General features: G+C 47.2%; 1 protein-coding gene across 1 annotated transcript in view; it reads right to left on the reverse strand.

Annotated features, from left to right (window-relative positions):
- Positions 1 to 17,528, reverse strand: part of rspo3 (R-spondin 3) — a 117,108-nt gene that overhangs the window by 14,405 nt on the left and 85,175 nt on the right. The window lies entirely within an intron of this gene.

Below are 17,528 nucleotides of genomic sequence, written 5' to 3' on the forward strand. Positions count from 1 at the left end.
AGTACTCATCGCTTTCATGCATTTGCAATCGCTCTCCTTATCTCCTCCCTCCCTCCAGAAGTGAGCTAGTAGTGCCTGCTCTCGACAACAAGGCAGAATCAACTAAGCGTAGAACAAATAAGTCAGAGTAAACCTGAAGGCAGTTGAGACTGGGGGAAAAGTTTCCACTGGTTGGAATCATACCTAGCACAAGTGATGATGGTTGTGGCTTTTGGAGGCCAACCATACCAGCCCTGGGACATTGCTGCAGGTTCCTCACGGCCATGCCCAAGGGCCAACTATCTTCAGCTGCTTCATAAATGGTCTTCCGTCTATCATACAGTCAGAAGTAGGGCTGTTCACTAATGAATGGAGTGTTCAGCTCCATTTGTAATCCACCAGATAATGAAGCAGTTCATGGCTGAATACAACAAGACCTGAACAACATCCAGCTAGAAAGTGACAACATTCATGCCACATAATAACCATGTCCAACAAGAGAGAGTTCAATCATATCCCCTTCACTTCCAATAGCATTACCATTATGCAGTACCCATCATTTACATCCTGGGGCTTGCCATTGAGCAGAAATTCAACTGGACCACCCATACGAATGTCACGGTCACTCATTTCCTCCTTTTAGCTCAGTTCTTGACTTTACAAAGCCTTCGCAGCAACCACATGACACAAGTCAGGAATGTGATGGAATGTCTGGTCAACCTGGACCTTCAAAGCATCAGCACAATCAATGGCGCAGGCACAATTAAAACCCCTTGAAAAAAACCATAATATGTTCTTGCAGGTAATTAGGTAATGCTATTATCTGTACACTTTCTGCTGAAGAATGGTGATTTTTAAAAAAAAATTAATGTATTTGAGATAGCTATGAAGCTATGCATGCTGGTTGTCTTCACCTTTCCTTAAAGCTTGTGCCCTTGTAAGTGAATTTATGCTCCTGTGCTTTGCAGCTATGGCAGCAGGACCCTAAACAGCAGTTCAGTTGCTCTGTAATCTGCACTGGAGGGAGCTGGTAAGAGGGTGGCACTGTGATACTAAGCAGTAGGTGATAGAACAGGGAAAACATCTGGCTATGAAGACTGGTGTTGCTAGATTAGGAGGGTGGCATTAGATTGACTTTGAGGTTTCTCTTTTTATTCCAACTGACATGGAACAAGGATGGTCCCTACGTGTGACAGGGAAACAGATATTTGTTGCTCAGAAGAGGCTGAGGGGAATTACTTCAGCAGCTGTAAAAGGGATTCTGGTTGTTTCCCCCCATCTGCCTCCAAATAAACAATGATCACAAAAGGGTGTGGGCTGGGCAAATGGCACATAACTGAACATCAACAAGCACAAATGACAAACAGCAGCAAAACTATATTTTGTTCAAAATGGCAAAAATATAGACCTATCTTGGCAATATCGACCCATCCTTTAAGATATATAGTACTGAAACAGTATCTCTAGAGTCAGTCATGCCAGGTTTTTGCCGTTGGAACTCTAGTTGCCGCCATTGCAGGAAATTTGGGTGCACAGGTCTCCGACACTCATTTACATTCATTTACATTACAGAGCACCATGCAGATGCAGTCAGATATCAGACACCTGAGAAAACCATGAAGTTCGTGTGCAGTGCTATTAAAAAGCAAAATGAGGGAACTTTCAAGTGTGTGCCAGCTGCCTGATGCCCATGTGACCCCACCTAACCATCGGGCAGGCAGAGCATGCTTGAATGCTGTCATTTTGCTCCTCTATAGTTTGCCTTGCTCATGTCACCTGACTGAACTTCCTGCAACGACCTGAGCTTGCCTGTATTTCTCAATGCAGGTTATTCTTATGCTCAGGTGGTTGGAAATTTTCCCCAAGAAATCTTGATAAAAGAAATATGTGAAAGGTTCAGATCAGTTACTGACTGTATAAAGCTTGTAGCTGCTGCTGTGTGAATTAAAATGTGAAAAATTAAGTCACCTTCTATGATGTAAGTTTAATTAACATATGAAGATTCAAATGCCTCTGACCTTCCTTGTCACTTGGGGCACACTAATGTTCGAAGGAAAGGTGAAATAGTCTTACTGAATGCTTCATATTTGGACATTTGAGCTTAGCTGTACACAGACCTGCTGACAAATCAACTTTTGGCCAGTTTGTGCCAAGCTGCAGTCAGTTTATCCCTGTTCCTCCATACCGCTTGGCTTTGGTGATTCCATCATATTCAGAACTCCTTTTTCGTTTTTGTGTCTGCACTTCTGGTCATGCATTCATGCACATGAAATTTGCTGCCAGGTTTTGAAGATCACGCTAGTTTTAGCATGTTAGATACCTGCACGAAATAACTTGGCTGTATTCCTCATTGCTTCAGCCACAAGTGACTCCAGTTTAACGGCTCACTTACATCATTTTTGCAATTTAGAGCTGCCAATACTCCTCATGAATTTTCAGCATTGTGATCAATGTGTGAGTGTGGGAGAGAGAAAGGGAGAGAGACTGAGTGTGGAGCAGAGAAAGTGAGTATGTGGGAGAGAGAATGAGTGTGGAAGAGAGAAAGAGAGGGAGTGTTTGGGAGAGAGAGTGGGAGCTTCAAGGTATCAAAATTTGTACCAAAATCAGGACGCACTGGGGCCGATTTTCTCCACCCTGATTTAGGGTAATAAGAGGGTGAAAGAGGCTGGGAAATCAGCTCCACTTTCCTACGGAGTGAGTGTGGAAGACAGAGTGTGAGTGTGGTAGAGAGGGAGAGATTGTGTGTGGGAGAGAGAGAGAAAGAGAGTGATTTTGGGAGAGTGAGAGAGAGTGTGTGGGAGAGTGAGAGTGTGGGAGAGAGAGAGATTGTGTGCAGGAGAGGAAGAGAGAGTGTGTTTTTGGGAGAGTGAGAGAGTATGAGTGTGAGAGAGGGAAGGTGAGTGTGAGAGAGAGACTGAGTGTGTGTGGGAGAGAGGGAGAATGCAGGAGGGAGAATGAGTGCAGGAGGCAGAGAGAGTGAGTGTGGGAGAAGGAGAGAGCGTAGGTGTGGGAGAGAGAGGGTGAAGGAGAGACAGTGGGAGAGAGTGAGTGGGAGGGGGGTGTGGGAGAGAAAGAGAGTGAGAGTGTGGAAGAGAGAAAGAGAGTGTGAGTGTGGGAGAGAGAAAGGGAGAGCGACTGAGTGTGGAGCAGAGAAAGTGAGTATGTGGGAGAGAGAATGAGTGTGGAAGAGAGAAAGAGAGGGAGTGTTTGGGAGAGAGAGTGGGAGAGAAAAAGGAATGTGTGGGAGAGACAGTGAGTGAGCATGAGAGAGTATGTGGGATAGAGAGAGTGAGTGGGTGTGAAATAGAGAGCGAGCATGGGATAGAGTGTGGAGAGAGAAAGTGGGAGAGAGAGTGAGGGAGGGAGAGAGAGTGAGTATGAGGGGGAAAGAGAGGGAGTGAGTGTGGGAGGGAGAGACAGTAAGCGTGGGTGGGAGAGATTGAGTGGGAGGGAGACAGAATGTGGAAGAGGGTGAGTGTGTGGGAGAGAGAGTGGAAGAGACAGAGAGAGGGCATGTATCGGGGGAGAAAGAGAGTGAGTGTGGGAGAGTGAGAGAATGAGAGAGAGACAGTGTGGGAGAGAGAGAATGTGAGAGAGACAAAGCACGTGGGAGAAGGAGAGACCATGGGAGAGAGATTTTGGGAGAGAATGAGTGAATATGTGTGCGTCTGGCTCACTCGCAGTCTCAGGGTTCCCACTGACCCTCACCCCCACACCAACACCCAATCAAACCCACTCACATAGTGGGTGAGAGTGAGTGAGTGAACATCAAAAGATTAGGAGTGAGCCAGGCAAACAGACTTTGTCCCTCTCACACTCTAATGATGATCTTTATTAATTAATCTTTTTTAATTATCAATTTATTGCTTTGACTTTGCTTTATTTTGCTCAGCAAGTTGTTTCTTTCCTTCATACCTCAACTTATTTTGAAATTCATGTTTAATGTTGTGCTCAACCTTATCTTTCTGAAATTTGCTCATTTTGCCCTTGAGTGAGAAAAAGAAATGGAAATGTAGCTGCCCCAAGTGAAAAGGTTGGACAAGCCTGGATTAGACAGTTGGTCAGTGCAGTTTATTGTGGGATTAGACACTGGTGCTGAGGCCGTCTGGTGGTGGGATTAGGTAACTGGGGGCTGCGCTCCATCAGTGCAGGTTAGATGGTTGGTTGATGCATGCTGTCTGAGTGATTAGACAGTCTGTCCGCACTCTCTGCTGGTGGCAGGCCATCAGCTAAAATTGTCTTTTACATTTCAAAATACTCCATTGGCCGTGAAGCACATTGGGACCATATGGGGTCATGAAATGCACCATACAAATGCAAGTTCCTTCTTTCCTCAATATTATTTGCGTCCAACTATGAACGTATAAACGTACAGACCTACAGAACTGAATTTAAAATATATATATTAGTTATGATACAAACCATGATGCATCACAAATACACAGAGGCACACATGAAGGATAAAAACTGCAGCATTACAAAGTTTCTATAATGCAGGTCTCTTTATGGTCCATTGGACTATAACCTTTTCACCCTCACTCCACCTCCCAAACCCTAACGTGTCTCTCTACCCAGGAAAGTCCCAGAAGGAAAAAAAAACAGTAAAAACTGGGAGATAATATGGGTCCGAACTGGTCTTGCATACTATAAAATGGAACACCAGTAAAGCTGGGAAATAAGAGTACTGGTCCAAACTGTTTTTTCCTTTAGGGGTGGCAGAGCCGATCCCCATCTACCCACTGAACCAACCTAGCAAACTCCAAATGACCTCCCTGCTCCTACTAAACAAGTTTCTGACTCTTTTTTTGCCTGCAGCAGCCACTAAGAAGTGACTTCAACCCTGCCAATGTGCAGTGTTATCTAACTGTATGTAGTTATTTATATATCCCTGTCTCCATGATTACCAATGCCAATTATAGGTGATTCAGATGCTGTTCAGATCTTTTGGGTTGAATATTCCCAGCCCTTGGAGTTGGGGTTGGAGGTGATGGTGGGAAGGGGGGATGAGGGGTGGGGTGAGGTGGGCAGGGGCCAGGAAAATATGGACAAACTCGCTGACTCATTCCCACCTCAGTTGTCTTTCCATAGAGTCTGGCAGTCAATTAGAGCAATTAAGATGCCACTCAGGAGTCATTCTGTGACGACGACAGATTTTCTTACCATCAGAGTGGCCACCCCTCCCCACCCACTGAGTGTGAAGCCTGCCAGCTCAGTGGAGGCAATTAAAGGCCACAACCTCATTTGTCACTGCTGGCAGTGACTCTCTTCCGCCTCAATGATTGTATTAGCTTCAGGCCTCTTTATTTGATTATTTCATTGCAAGCAGCCAAGGCTCCCTCCATACTGAGGTACTCTCATGGTCACCTGCCTGCCTCAGCAGTGAGACTGACAGTCTGACATCACTGCAGGCCCACTGATTAGGTCTCCATCCTCAGGAACCTACAATTAAGAGGCAGCCCCCTAATGCCTCCCTCTCCTCCCCACCGCTAAGAAGGGCATGTTGATGACATGGGCGAACTCGGGACCCCCATTTAGGCCCGCGCTGAAAATCTAGACCTTTGCTTCCTCGGTAGCAATAATAATCCTGAATTCAATTATTATCCCAGCTTCCACTAGATAGCGCACTCGCAACATAAGAAACCTTGTCTGGGTCCACAGTCAGAATAGGATCAAAATAGGATCCATCCACTTAACTGTCCAGACAGCCACCAGGTTTTTACATTTTTTTTTATTTGTTCATGGGATGTGAGTGTCACTGACTGGGTCGGCATTTATTGCCTGTCCCTGATTGCCCTTGGGAAGGTGGGGATCAGCCAACATCCCCATTTCTGACCTTATGATGGAAGGAAGGTCATTGATGAAGCAGCTGAAGATGGTGGGGCTGAGGACACTATCCTGAGGAACTCCTGCAGTGATGCCCTGAGACTGAGATGATTGACCTCCAACAACCACAACCATCTTCCTTTGTGCTAGGTATGACTCCAACCAGTGGAGAGTTTTCCCCCTGACTCCCATTGACTCCAGTTTTGCTAGGTCTCCTTGTTGCCACATTCGGTCAAATGCTACCTTGGTGTCAAGGGCAGTCACTCTCAGTCTTCCTGCACATGTTATGAATGGATAGCTGTCAGCTAAGCTCTCCAACTACCTATGCCTGTTAACACTCACAGGGCATTTGTTATCTCAAAACACTTAGCTACCATTCAGCTTAAGGGCTCACTAATTTATGCAGATCACTGCTGAACTGAAACTCAGACTTTGAAATAATTATTCAGAATTACTACTGTGCTTTATTACAGTGTTCTACATTTTGATTTTAGTAGAAAAATAAACCAAAACATCAGGTGAAAACCACAGCAGTAATTTCCTGACCTGGAAACTGGATTGCAAGTTATACTTAGTAAATGGAATACTTCCCACAGCCTCAACTTTTACAATATGACATTAATATTTCCATAACATGTAGAAGTCAATGAATAAAGAAGTTATGCAAAAAGCTAGGGCAGAATTTTCCATTTATGAGACTAAGTGTGGTAGCGGGTGGTTTCTGCGGCGCCCACCCCACTGGCCAGAATGGCGGAAACTCTATTCCGTGCTTAGAAGCTTATTATTTATGCACCGGCGAGTAGCGGTCTGATTCGTCCGCCGCTGTCAGCTGGCAGGGCCGAAGGTCTAAGCGCCACATTTAAACACCAGTCCAACACATACATCTCACTTTCTCCAGCCCATCTGGCTTCAGGACACGTGCAGAGATGTCTTCCAGTGACAAGAAGAAGGCCAAAATCCTCAAGTAGGAGGCAGCACCCCGTCTCACTCACCAGGCCCTCCAGGCCTTGATCTGAGGAGTGCGGGCGCACAGGCACATCCAGTATCCCAGGGGCGGCTGCAGGAAGCACAGCAGCTTCACCTCTCCGGCCTGGGAGGCCGTCGTGGAACAGGTCAGTGCGGCTGGCAACCGTGCCCAAAATGCCACCCAGTGCAGGAAGAGGATGAACGATCTCATCCACTCCACCAGGGTAGGTCATCCTTCAACACCCTCTAATATCAAACTCTGATCATGCCATCATGTGTTCAAACAGCTACTATCTTCAGAGATCTCATGCATCCATTAGCGGAGAACTCAGATCAACACTCACTCTCTCACCAAGACTTTCACATCTCATCTGTCATGTTGCTCACACTCCATCCTCTGGCCCTTCTGGGGAGGGCTCACCACACACAGGGGACATGCATCTCACCCAACCTCTGCTCCATCCCTTATCATCACTTGCCTTTCTTTCTTCATACAGGCCAAACTGACGCACAACAGGCGCAAGAGAGCACAGACCGGGGAAGCGACGGCTGCCATCATTGCCCTCACTGAGTTCGAGGGGCTGCAGCTGAGCTGGCTGGGGAGGGCAGGAATCACTCCTGTGGGGAAGGGGAGATCGGCCTCTCCCACCAACCTAGTGCGGATCACAGCTCCATCACTTCATCAAATCCTGATAGTCACAGTGACTCACATGCAGTCTTATCCAGCTCATGCTCATTAACTGAAACTCTATTTTCTAGGTACCAGCAGATCGAGGTCCATAAGCCAGTTGAGCATCAGTCCGAGCCCCCAAGACCACGTCCAAAGTGGAAACTCTGGAAGAACCGTCACGGTGCTCAAGCACACCCTCCACCAGCTCAGAGACACACATGTTAATGGGCACAGATATAGATTAGGCTTCGGCTCACTTTCTGGATAACACCTTACTGACATGCCCCTGCAGCGGTTGGAGGCAGGGACAGCCCCAGCACTCGGAGGGCTTCTGGGGACCAGCCACACACTCAGTCCGAGTCAGATGATGAGCCTCTGGAAGCGGCCACCATAGAACTCGATGCAAGGACAGGTGGCAGGACACCAGGCAGAGATTCAATAGGCACTCAGCAGACTAGGGTGAGCAATGGAGGACTCCGTCCATGTTCTGTCTGATGTCGGGGCTCTGATGTGCGAGCACCTCGAGGTCACCATGGGAAGGCTGGCCCCATCATGGAGACCTTGGTCCAGCAGGTCTTGCTGGATTTGCGCTCAGCCCTGCTCTCCATGGTCACACACTCTGGTGGGCATCATCAGGATGTAGGTGGCATGGGGATGAGGCACCTTGACTTCCCTCCAGGTGTACCATCTCCTGCAGGAGTCAGGGCATCCACAGAGAGGATGAGCATCATCCGGACACCCAGGGGCCTCCTCTCAGGACACTCCAAAGGTGTGCAACTACTCACAGCCCCCTCTGCCTGTGCCCCCATCTACTCCAGCTTCTCAGGCCACCACAGGTGCTTCTACTCCTGAGCAGGTGACCCTTATCAGTCTGGGATTCCCCCAGGCCTTGGGCCACCAGAGAACGCCCACTAACGTCATCACAGACACCACGGCATTGCATTCAGCCGGCTGCCGCCACCTCTGCTGCAGATTTCATGGCTGCACCCAGGCCTAGCGATAGGGTTAGGAAATACAAGAAAAGGTTATGTCACTTTTGGGTCATGGATGTGCTAGACATGTAAAGAAATTGCAATTTTTTGAATACATTTGATGATTATGCGAATGTTTTGAGCAACTGAATCCATTATGATTTTGTACTTTGGAATCCTCTTATTTCAAGGTTTAGCCATCCTCCCACTCAGTGATAGTGTCCCACTGTGAGATTAACATCCCTGTGATGTCAGCCTCAGTAGAACTAGTGTCCGCATCCCTTGTGTGATGTCAGGGAGATGTGTTTAAACCTTTATTGGAAATATACGATGTAAATGTTTCTAACCCTTCTTCCTCAAGGAACATCACTGAGTGAGGGCAGCTCATCAGCTTTAATAATCTAGAGGCATTTGTGTCTCCTCAGTGGTAGTGGCAGAAGAAAAGACTTGCATGGGAGGAGGAGATCCCTAGACATGTCCACATCTCAGTTGCAGCAGTGTTTGCATCATTAGATGGCAGTGAAGACTTCAAGTCTCCTCTTGCATCGCTCTTGTTCCTCAGTGGGCTCTCAGTTCCCAGAGTGAGCTCACTCACAGGGCAAAGATCATGGCCTGGTGATTCATGAGGCCAGAACACGCAGATGTGAATGAAGGACTTGTTCTCGCTGCAAGTGGTTTTATATCCCCTGAGATGAAAGGGAATGTCACTGAGGGCTAGGAGAGATGTGACCATATGCCCTCACTTAACTTTACTCTTCCTGGAACCTGTCATAATTAATGTATCATGGACATGTCTCCAATGTCTTCCTTCCTCCATGACGTGATCGCACTTATGCTGACACTCAGCAGCCTCCTGAGATTCCTGGGCCTCCAGATCTTCATCCTCTGATGAGTTCTCATCCTCCTCCACTTCATCCTCTGGCAGGGGTTCACCTCTTTGCATGGCCAGATTATAAGGGTGCAATACACTGTGATGATGCGGAAAACCTGTTGGGAGTGTTTTGGAGTGAACCACCTGAGCGGTCCAAGCATCTGAAGCGCATGTTCAGAAGCCCTATGGTCTGCTCTATAAGGGACTGTGTGGAGCTGTGAGCAGTGTTGTACCTCTCCTTAGAACGACTCTGAGGGCGATGCACCAGTGCCATCAACCAGCTGTTCAGTGGGTACCCCTTATCCCCAAGCAGCCATCCCCACAGACATAATGACCCCTTGAAAATCTCAGGTACCTGGGAGTGACACAGGATTTAGGAGTCATGGCAACTCCCAGGTTTCTTTGCACAAAGGTGCAGTATGTGGTTCCAGTGATCACCCACAAGTGGTACATTGATGTAATGGTAGTCCTTGTGGTTTATCAACATTAGGGGCTGCTGCCATGGAGCACATATAGCCACATGGGTGCAGTCTATTGCACCCTGCGATCTAGGGAAGCCTGAGATGGTGGTGAAGCCAGTGAATTTCGCAGCCTGGCTATCTTCATCCAGAACAAACCTGACATAATGATGGGCCTTCCTGTAAAGGGCATGTGTGACCTCCTTTATGCATCAATATGTTGTGGACTGAGAGATGTTGCACAGGTCCCCTGTCGATCCTTGGAAAGAACCAGAGGCAAAGAAGTTGAGCATTGCAATAACTTTCAGAGCCACTGGCAGGGGATACCCTCTAACTCCATGTGAGGTCAGGTCTTCATGAGGAATGTAGCCCTGTTCGCCCTTCCCCCTCACTGCCATTCCACAACCTTCCCTCCTTGTTGCCCTCTTGTGCTTGTCACCCCGACCCTCGCCTCACAGCCCACCCCCAGTTGAAGTGCTAGTTATGAAACTGGAGTTCTGCCTGACTACCACGCACAGTGCTGTCCTGTGGATAGCAGCCTCACCCGCCAGGAGTAGAAGACCCCTGCGCTCCCCAGCCCCGGCCGCAGTACTGGTTTCTGTCTGAAAGTGGAGGCCTGCATGAGTACCCCAGTATAGTGCTGTCCTTCGGAGTAACGTAGGCAAAGAGCAGGAGCAGATCAACCCCACTGCCCCAGCAGTGTGACGTTCATCACAACAAGACTGGCACAGAGCTATGGCAAGTAGGTTATATGTGTTCCACTCATTTCGAAGTTATGTGCGAACTGAGGTCCGCCTTGTTTTCAAACGGGTTTGGGGTCGATGTAATTTTCCACTGGTGTGGCGGAATATTGGAAGGCCTGACAAGATTCCAGCGAGCAGCTGTTTTAATGAACATTCATGAGATGTTAATGAATGCAAATGGCGTTCATACCACTAGTCGGCAGGATAATCAACCGACCATTAACCCACCATTGGGAGAATTGCAAACTGCTTTTTAAGCTGTTGGATTTCCAACTTTTTTCTTGCCGCTGGATTCTCTGCTCCCACCCGCCACAAAACTCGCTGTGGGCAGGATGGGAAAATTCCACCCCTAGTGTTGGTAATCGTGACCATGAAACTATCCAATTGTTGTAAAAACCTATTTGGTTCATGCATCTCATTTAGGGAAGGAAATCAGACATCCTTACCTATTTTGGTTGATGTGTGACTTCAGATGCATAGCAATGTGGTTGATTCTTAACTGACCTCTGAAATCATCTACCATGCCACTCAGTCAAATCAAACAGCTACAGAAAAATAAATGAGGAATAAAACCAGATGGTCCAACCATCTAGGCACCGGAAATGAGATACCCTGCCCAGTCAACCCTGCAGAGTTCTCCTCACAAACATTTGGGAGCTGTACTAAAATTGGAAGAGTTGTCCAACAGAATAGTCAAACAACAACCTGACATAATCTACTCACCAAATCAAAACTTTCAGGCAATGTTCCAGACTCTTCCATCCCCATCCCTGGGTGTGTTCTGTCCACTGGCAGGACAGACCCACCAGAGTGACTGTGCAATGGTTTACAATCAAGAGGGAGTTGCCCTGGGAATCCTCAACATTGATTCTGAACCCCATGAAGTCTCATGACATCAGGTCAAACATGGGCAAGAAAACATCCTGTTGATTGTTACCTATCACTCTCCCTCAGCTGAAGAATCAGTACTCCTCTATTTTGAACACAACTTGCAAGAGCACCATGGGTAGCAAGGACACAGAATGTACTCTGGCAGGGGACTTCAATGTTCATCACCAAGAGTGGCTTGATAGCACCACTACTGACCAAGCTGGCTGAGCCCTGGAGACATATCTGCTAGATTGGGCCTGCAGTAGGTGATGAGAGACACAACAAGAGGGAACTTACCTTCATCCTCATTAATCAACCTGTCTCAGATACATCTAGTGATGATAGTACGGGTTCGAGTGACCACTGCACAGTCCTTGTGGAGACAAAATCCCATCAACACACTGTGCATACATTCCATCAAGTTGTATGGCACTACCATGGTGTTAAATGGTATAGATTCAGAACAGTTCTAGCAATGCAAAACTGGGACCCCATAAGGCACTGTGAGCCACCAGCAGGAACTACAGAATTGTATTCAACCAAAATCTGTAACCTCATGGCCCAGAATATCCCTCACTCTACCTTACCTTCAGGCCAAGAACTTAACCCTGGTTCAATGTGGAGTGCAGAAAAGCATGCCAGGAAAAGCACAAGGCACCCTAAAAATAAGGTGCCAACCTGGGAAAGCTACAAAAGAGGGCTCCATAGATGCTAAATAGCAGAAGCAGCATGCAATAGACAGAGCAAAGTGATCCCACCCCAACCAACGGATCAGATCAAAGTGCTGCAATCCTGCCATATCCAGTCGTGAATGGTGGTGGACAATTAAATAACTCGCCGGAGGAGGAGACTCCGCAAATATCCCCATCCTCAATGACGGGGGAGCCCAATACGTGAATGCAAAAGACAAGGCTGGTTTTGCAGCCATCTTCAGCCAGAAGTGCTGAGCGGATGATCCATGTTGGCCTCCTCCTGAGGTACCCACAAATGCCAGTCTTCACCTAATTCGATTCACTTCACATGATGTCAAGAAACAGGTGAGTGCACTGGATACAGCGAGAGCTAGGGGCAACATCCTGGCTATAGTACTCAACATTTGTGCTCCAGAACTAGCTGTATCCCTAGCCAAGCTGTTCCAGTGCAACTACAACACTGGCATCTACCCGGCAATATGAAAAATTGCCCAGGGTATGTCCTGTCCACAAAAAAGCAGGACAAACCAATCCAGCCAATACCATCCCCTTTCAATCATTAGCAAAGTGATGAAAGGTGTTATCGACAGTGCTATCAAGTGGCACTTAGTCATCAATAATCTCTTTACTTGATGTTCAGTTTGGATCCTGCCAGAGCCATTCAACTCCAGACCTCATTACTTCCTTGGTCTAAACATGAACATAAGAGCTGAACTCCAGAGGTGAGGTGAGAGTGACTGTCCTGGACACCAAGACAGCATTTGACTGAGTGTGGCATCAAGAAGCCCTAGCAAAACTGAAGTCCATGGGAATCGGGGGGAAACTCTTCACTGGTTGGAGTCACACCTAGCACAAAGGAAGATGGATGTAGTTGTTGGAGGCCAATCATCTCAGTCCTAGGACATCACTGCAGTAGTTCCACAGGGTAGTATCCTAGGTCCAACCATCTTCAGCTACTTCGTCCATAACCTTCCCTCTATCATTAGGTGAGAAGTGGGGATGTTCACTGATGATTGCACCGTGTCCAGTGCCATTCATGACTCCTCCAATACTGAAGAAGTCCTTGCATGTATGCAGCAAGACCTAGACAACATTCAGGCTTCGGCTGATAAATGGCAAGGAATATTCACACTGCATAAGTGCCAGACAATAACCATCTCCAACAGGAGAGTACCTAACCATTTCCCCTTGATGCTCAATGGTGTTACCACCACTGAATTCCCCACTATCAACATCATGGGGGTTACCATTGGCCAGAAACTGAACTGAATTAAGTATGTAACCAAGGGGTTTGGTATTAGGATCATTGCTTTTCTGTATTTATATTAATGACCTAGACTTAGGTGTGCAAGGCTTAATTTTAAAGATTACAGATGACACAAAATTTGGAAGTATTGTGAACTGTGAAGAGTAGTCACAGATTCCAAGGGGCCACAGACAAGCTGGTGGAATGGACAAACACATGACCAATGAAATTTAATTCAGAGAAGTGTGAGGTGTTAGACTTTGGTGGGAAGCACCATGAAAGGCAACATAAAATAATGGATACAATCCTAAAAGGGGATATAGCTTTTGGGGTGGGCCACTATCCTTAATAGCGAAAGTAGCCCCTACGGCAGCCACTTAATTGGCCACCTCCCTAAAGCTGCCTCCCTGGATCCTGTTGCCTGTCAAAGGCTCCCACTTCTGGCTCCGATGACAAGACATCGGCTGCCTGCACAAAATTCAGCCCATTGTGTCCAATTCTCAGCACCACGCTTTAGGAAGGATGTGAAGGCATTGGACAGGGTGCAGAAAAGATTTACAAGAATGGGATCCGGGGATGAGAAACTTCAATTATTTGGTAGATTGGCAGAGCTTTGGGCTGTCTCCTTAGAGAAGGTTAAGAGATTTGATAGAGTTATTCAAGTTCATAGGAATCTGGACAGAGTAAGTTGGGAGAAATTGTTCACCTTGGTAGAAGGATTGAGAACCAGAAGACATTGATTTAAAGTAAATGGCAAAAAAAAGGCGACTTGAGGAAAAGCATTTTTATACAGCAAGTGTACTGCCTGAGAATGTACTGGTAGAGCATTCAATTGGGACTTTCAAAAGAGAACGGGATAATTATCTGAAGAGAAAATATTTGAAGGACTTGGGGAAAAGGTAAGGGAATGGAATTAGCTGAGTTGCTCGTACAGAAAGCCGGAACAAACACAGAGGGCTGAATAGGCTCCTTCAATTCTGTAACCATTCTGTGATTCTATATTATAAATATTGTGGCTACAAGAGCAGGTCAGCAGCTGGGAAATTCTGCCACGAGTAACTTATGTCTTGACTCTCACAAAGCCTGTCCACATACAAGGCACAAATCAGGATTGGATGGAATCCTCTCCACTTACCTGGATGAGTTCATCTCCAGTAACATTCAAGAAGGTCAACACTGACCAGGAAAAAGCGAGTTATTAATTGTACACTTTCACAATTTATGCCAAAGAGGCAGAGACTCAGGAATATCATGAGAGGAATCTTTTTCATATTATTTGAATGTGAAATGTTTTACCACAAGTGGTTATTGAAACTATAACATAATTTGAAAGGAAATTGGATACATGTTTAAAGTATATGAAAGCATACAGGAAAAACACAGGGAAATCATAATTGACAGATCTGGTTGCAGCAATAGAGGCACAGTGGGCCAAATGGCCTCTTGCTGTGCTGTCATTTGAATCTAGGGCAGGGTATCAAATGGTGCCAAGTGTTTTGCATATGCTGTTTAACATTTTTTTTACGTTCTGTGCCTAACAATGTTGGATGTCTGATGCCCATCAGCATTTCATGCGTGGGTCACCAAATGTGAGACACTGTTCATTTGAAATCCTGCTGCTCCTCCCATTAACATGTTATTGGTTAGTATTTGTGAAATATTGTCAGATAGCAACTCTGAGATGTTGTTACAAAGCAGATTTGAGACACTATTTTTGATTATCACACATGAAGCACTGTCAAGTGCCAGACATGAAATATTAAAAGGCATAGAATTACGTGTACAATTCTATGAAATACCTTATGAAAAACATTAGAGGCAGATGTTACCTTTTAACAGTGGTAAAAAATAAATGGTAGCAGATTGGGCGCCCGTAATATGCTGCGTTCTTTATACACATATCCAATTCATTTTTTCCTTCAACTTAATGGAAAGGAATATCAAATGATGGTAGATAATAGGCTGCCAATCTGCTACTGCCTGTTTTTCAGCACCGCCAAAAGTTAAAATGAACTTTTATTGGCCACAACATACAAAAGCATTGTGGGACACCAGGTGCAAAAGCACCTCTGGTTACCATCTATCAAACACACTAGAAAACCAAACACAAAGGGCAGAATCGTCCCAGATTTGCAGTAGCGGGTGTGAAAAAAGACGTTTTAACTGCAGCTGCAATGATGGATTTTCGTGCCATATCTTCCCTTTCCTGGGGTGTCCGGCCTCATTAATAATGCATTCACGGAAAACACGCTGGATCACTGGTGGGCAAACTCAGATTTGCCCACCACATGTTTAAAGTGCACCAAAACACTGTCTACTTCAAGTCTGCAGACCAGGACTGCTCCAGGTGACAGATGACTCCGAAAGCAAAGGTGACAGCAGCCTCTCTGGGGTGCCTGCTGGAAGCAGTGGAAGGCCACTGCAACGTCTTCTACCCCTGCTCTGGCCACAGGAGGTCTGTCAGAGTTACCAATCTGGCATGGGAGATGGTGGTAGCACCACCGGAGCACAGAAAAGGTCAGCCATCCAGTGCAGGAAGAGGATAAATGCTCTCATCCATTCCATCAACCACCTCTTCACTCTCAACAGACACTCCCAAACCCATCACATATTCTCAGGGATCTCACACCTCCTGCTTTTGACCCTGCTGCCATGCACTAATTATTTCTACTTTGGTTCACAGGGAGCTCTGCCAAGTGACCGACATTCTCAGCCAGTCAGTCCCTCAGCTCCAACCACGTCCTCATCTCCAGCCAAAAGGACACCTCCTCCACTGAAGAGGTGGAAATAAGCAGCCTGGAAGACCCGTCACATCGCTTACCCACACCCTGCACCAGCACAGAGACACACACCTCAGTGGGACCTAGATCTACAGCAGGCTTGTGTGCACAATCTGACAGTCACCGCACGGACATGTGTCCACAGAAGGCAGGTTCAGCTTCCCAGCACTCTGAGGACTGCTGGGGTAGAGGCATCTCTGAGGTCGGAATCAGATGACGAGTCTCTGGATTTGGCCTTCCAACTCATCGTGGAGAGTCAGCAGAAGGCGGAGGAAAATCACGCAGAGCTGTTGGAAGCTCTCAACAGAGTGGCACACGAGTCAGAGGAATGTGTCCACCTGCTCTCTGATGAAGTGGTACCCACACGTGTGCATACAGCAATCTCCATGGGGAGGATGGTGGACGCCATGGAGACGCTGCTCCAGCAGAACATGGAGATGCGTGCAGACCTGCACTCCATTGTATTAGCCATGGGTGAGTTCCCGCAATGGCAATGCAAGGAGGAAACGTCCCCCCAGGTGCTTCCCCTCAAAGAGTCAGGCCGGGGCCCTCAAGCACCTGAAGGGAGGAGGAGCAGCAGCTGGACACCCCTGGGTCATCCACTCAAGAATCTCAAAGGCTGTCTGCTCCCTCCAGGTCCCCTTTGCCTGTGACCCCCTCAACCTCATGTTCTGTCACCGCAGAGGGAGCAGTTGGCCCCCAGGAGGACAACAAAAGCAAGCCAGGGTTTCTCAATGCCTCAGTTCTCCAGAGGACGCAAACCAAAGTCATCATGTGCAATAGGGCCAACCATTACACAGGCTGTCTCTACCCCTGCTGCTGATGTCAGGGCAGCAGCTAGGAGAAGTGGGAGGCCTAGAAAAATTAAGAAATTCTGATCACAAGTGGTTGCACAGATGAACACATTTTGTCACTTTTTAACTTGAGAACATTTCACTGAGTAACGTGTAATGTTGTCTTTCAGCTTCATTGAAAGGCTTCGCAAGTCACCTCCCTGCATCCCCCCAAGCTCCCCCCAACTACCCGACCCTCCCATTAGTAATTCAGCTGCACACAGCTGGACGATGAGTGACTCTGGAGGGCGAAGTATATGTGTGGCAGGGCCTTTCGGAGTCTGGTGCAAGCATTCTCCCATGCACACGGAAACTTTATCCATCATACACATCTCACTGTCCTGAGCATTTTCAATGCTGCCTGCTGGGGTTCTCTTTCAGTTGTCCATCTGCACTGACCTGAATCTCCACCCACCCACTGACTGCGCTCCCATGTGGCTCCTGTGCCCGTCCAACACAAACTCTGGTCACTTTCGATTTGAAAAATATGGTCGTTGTCAAGTTTCTCGTAAGCTCTCCCAGCCTTTCCCCTCCTGCAGTCACCCATGTCCTTTCCCCCATCACAGTCAACCTCCCTGGCATCACCTTTGACCGCCCCACCATCACTTACTAACTGAGATGTTCAG

Source organism: Carcharodon carcharias, chromosome 5 (assembly GCF_017639515.1).
Source record: "Carcharodon carcharias isolate sCarCar2 chromosome 5, sCarCar2.pri, whole genome shotgun sequence".
In the NCBI taxonomy this organism is placed as follows: domain Eukaryota; kingdom Metazoa; phylum Chordata; class Chondrichthyes; order Lamniformes; family Lamnidae; genus Carcharodon; species Carcharodon carcharias.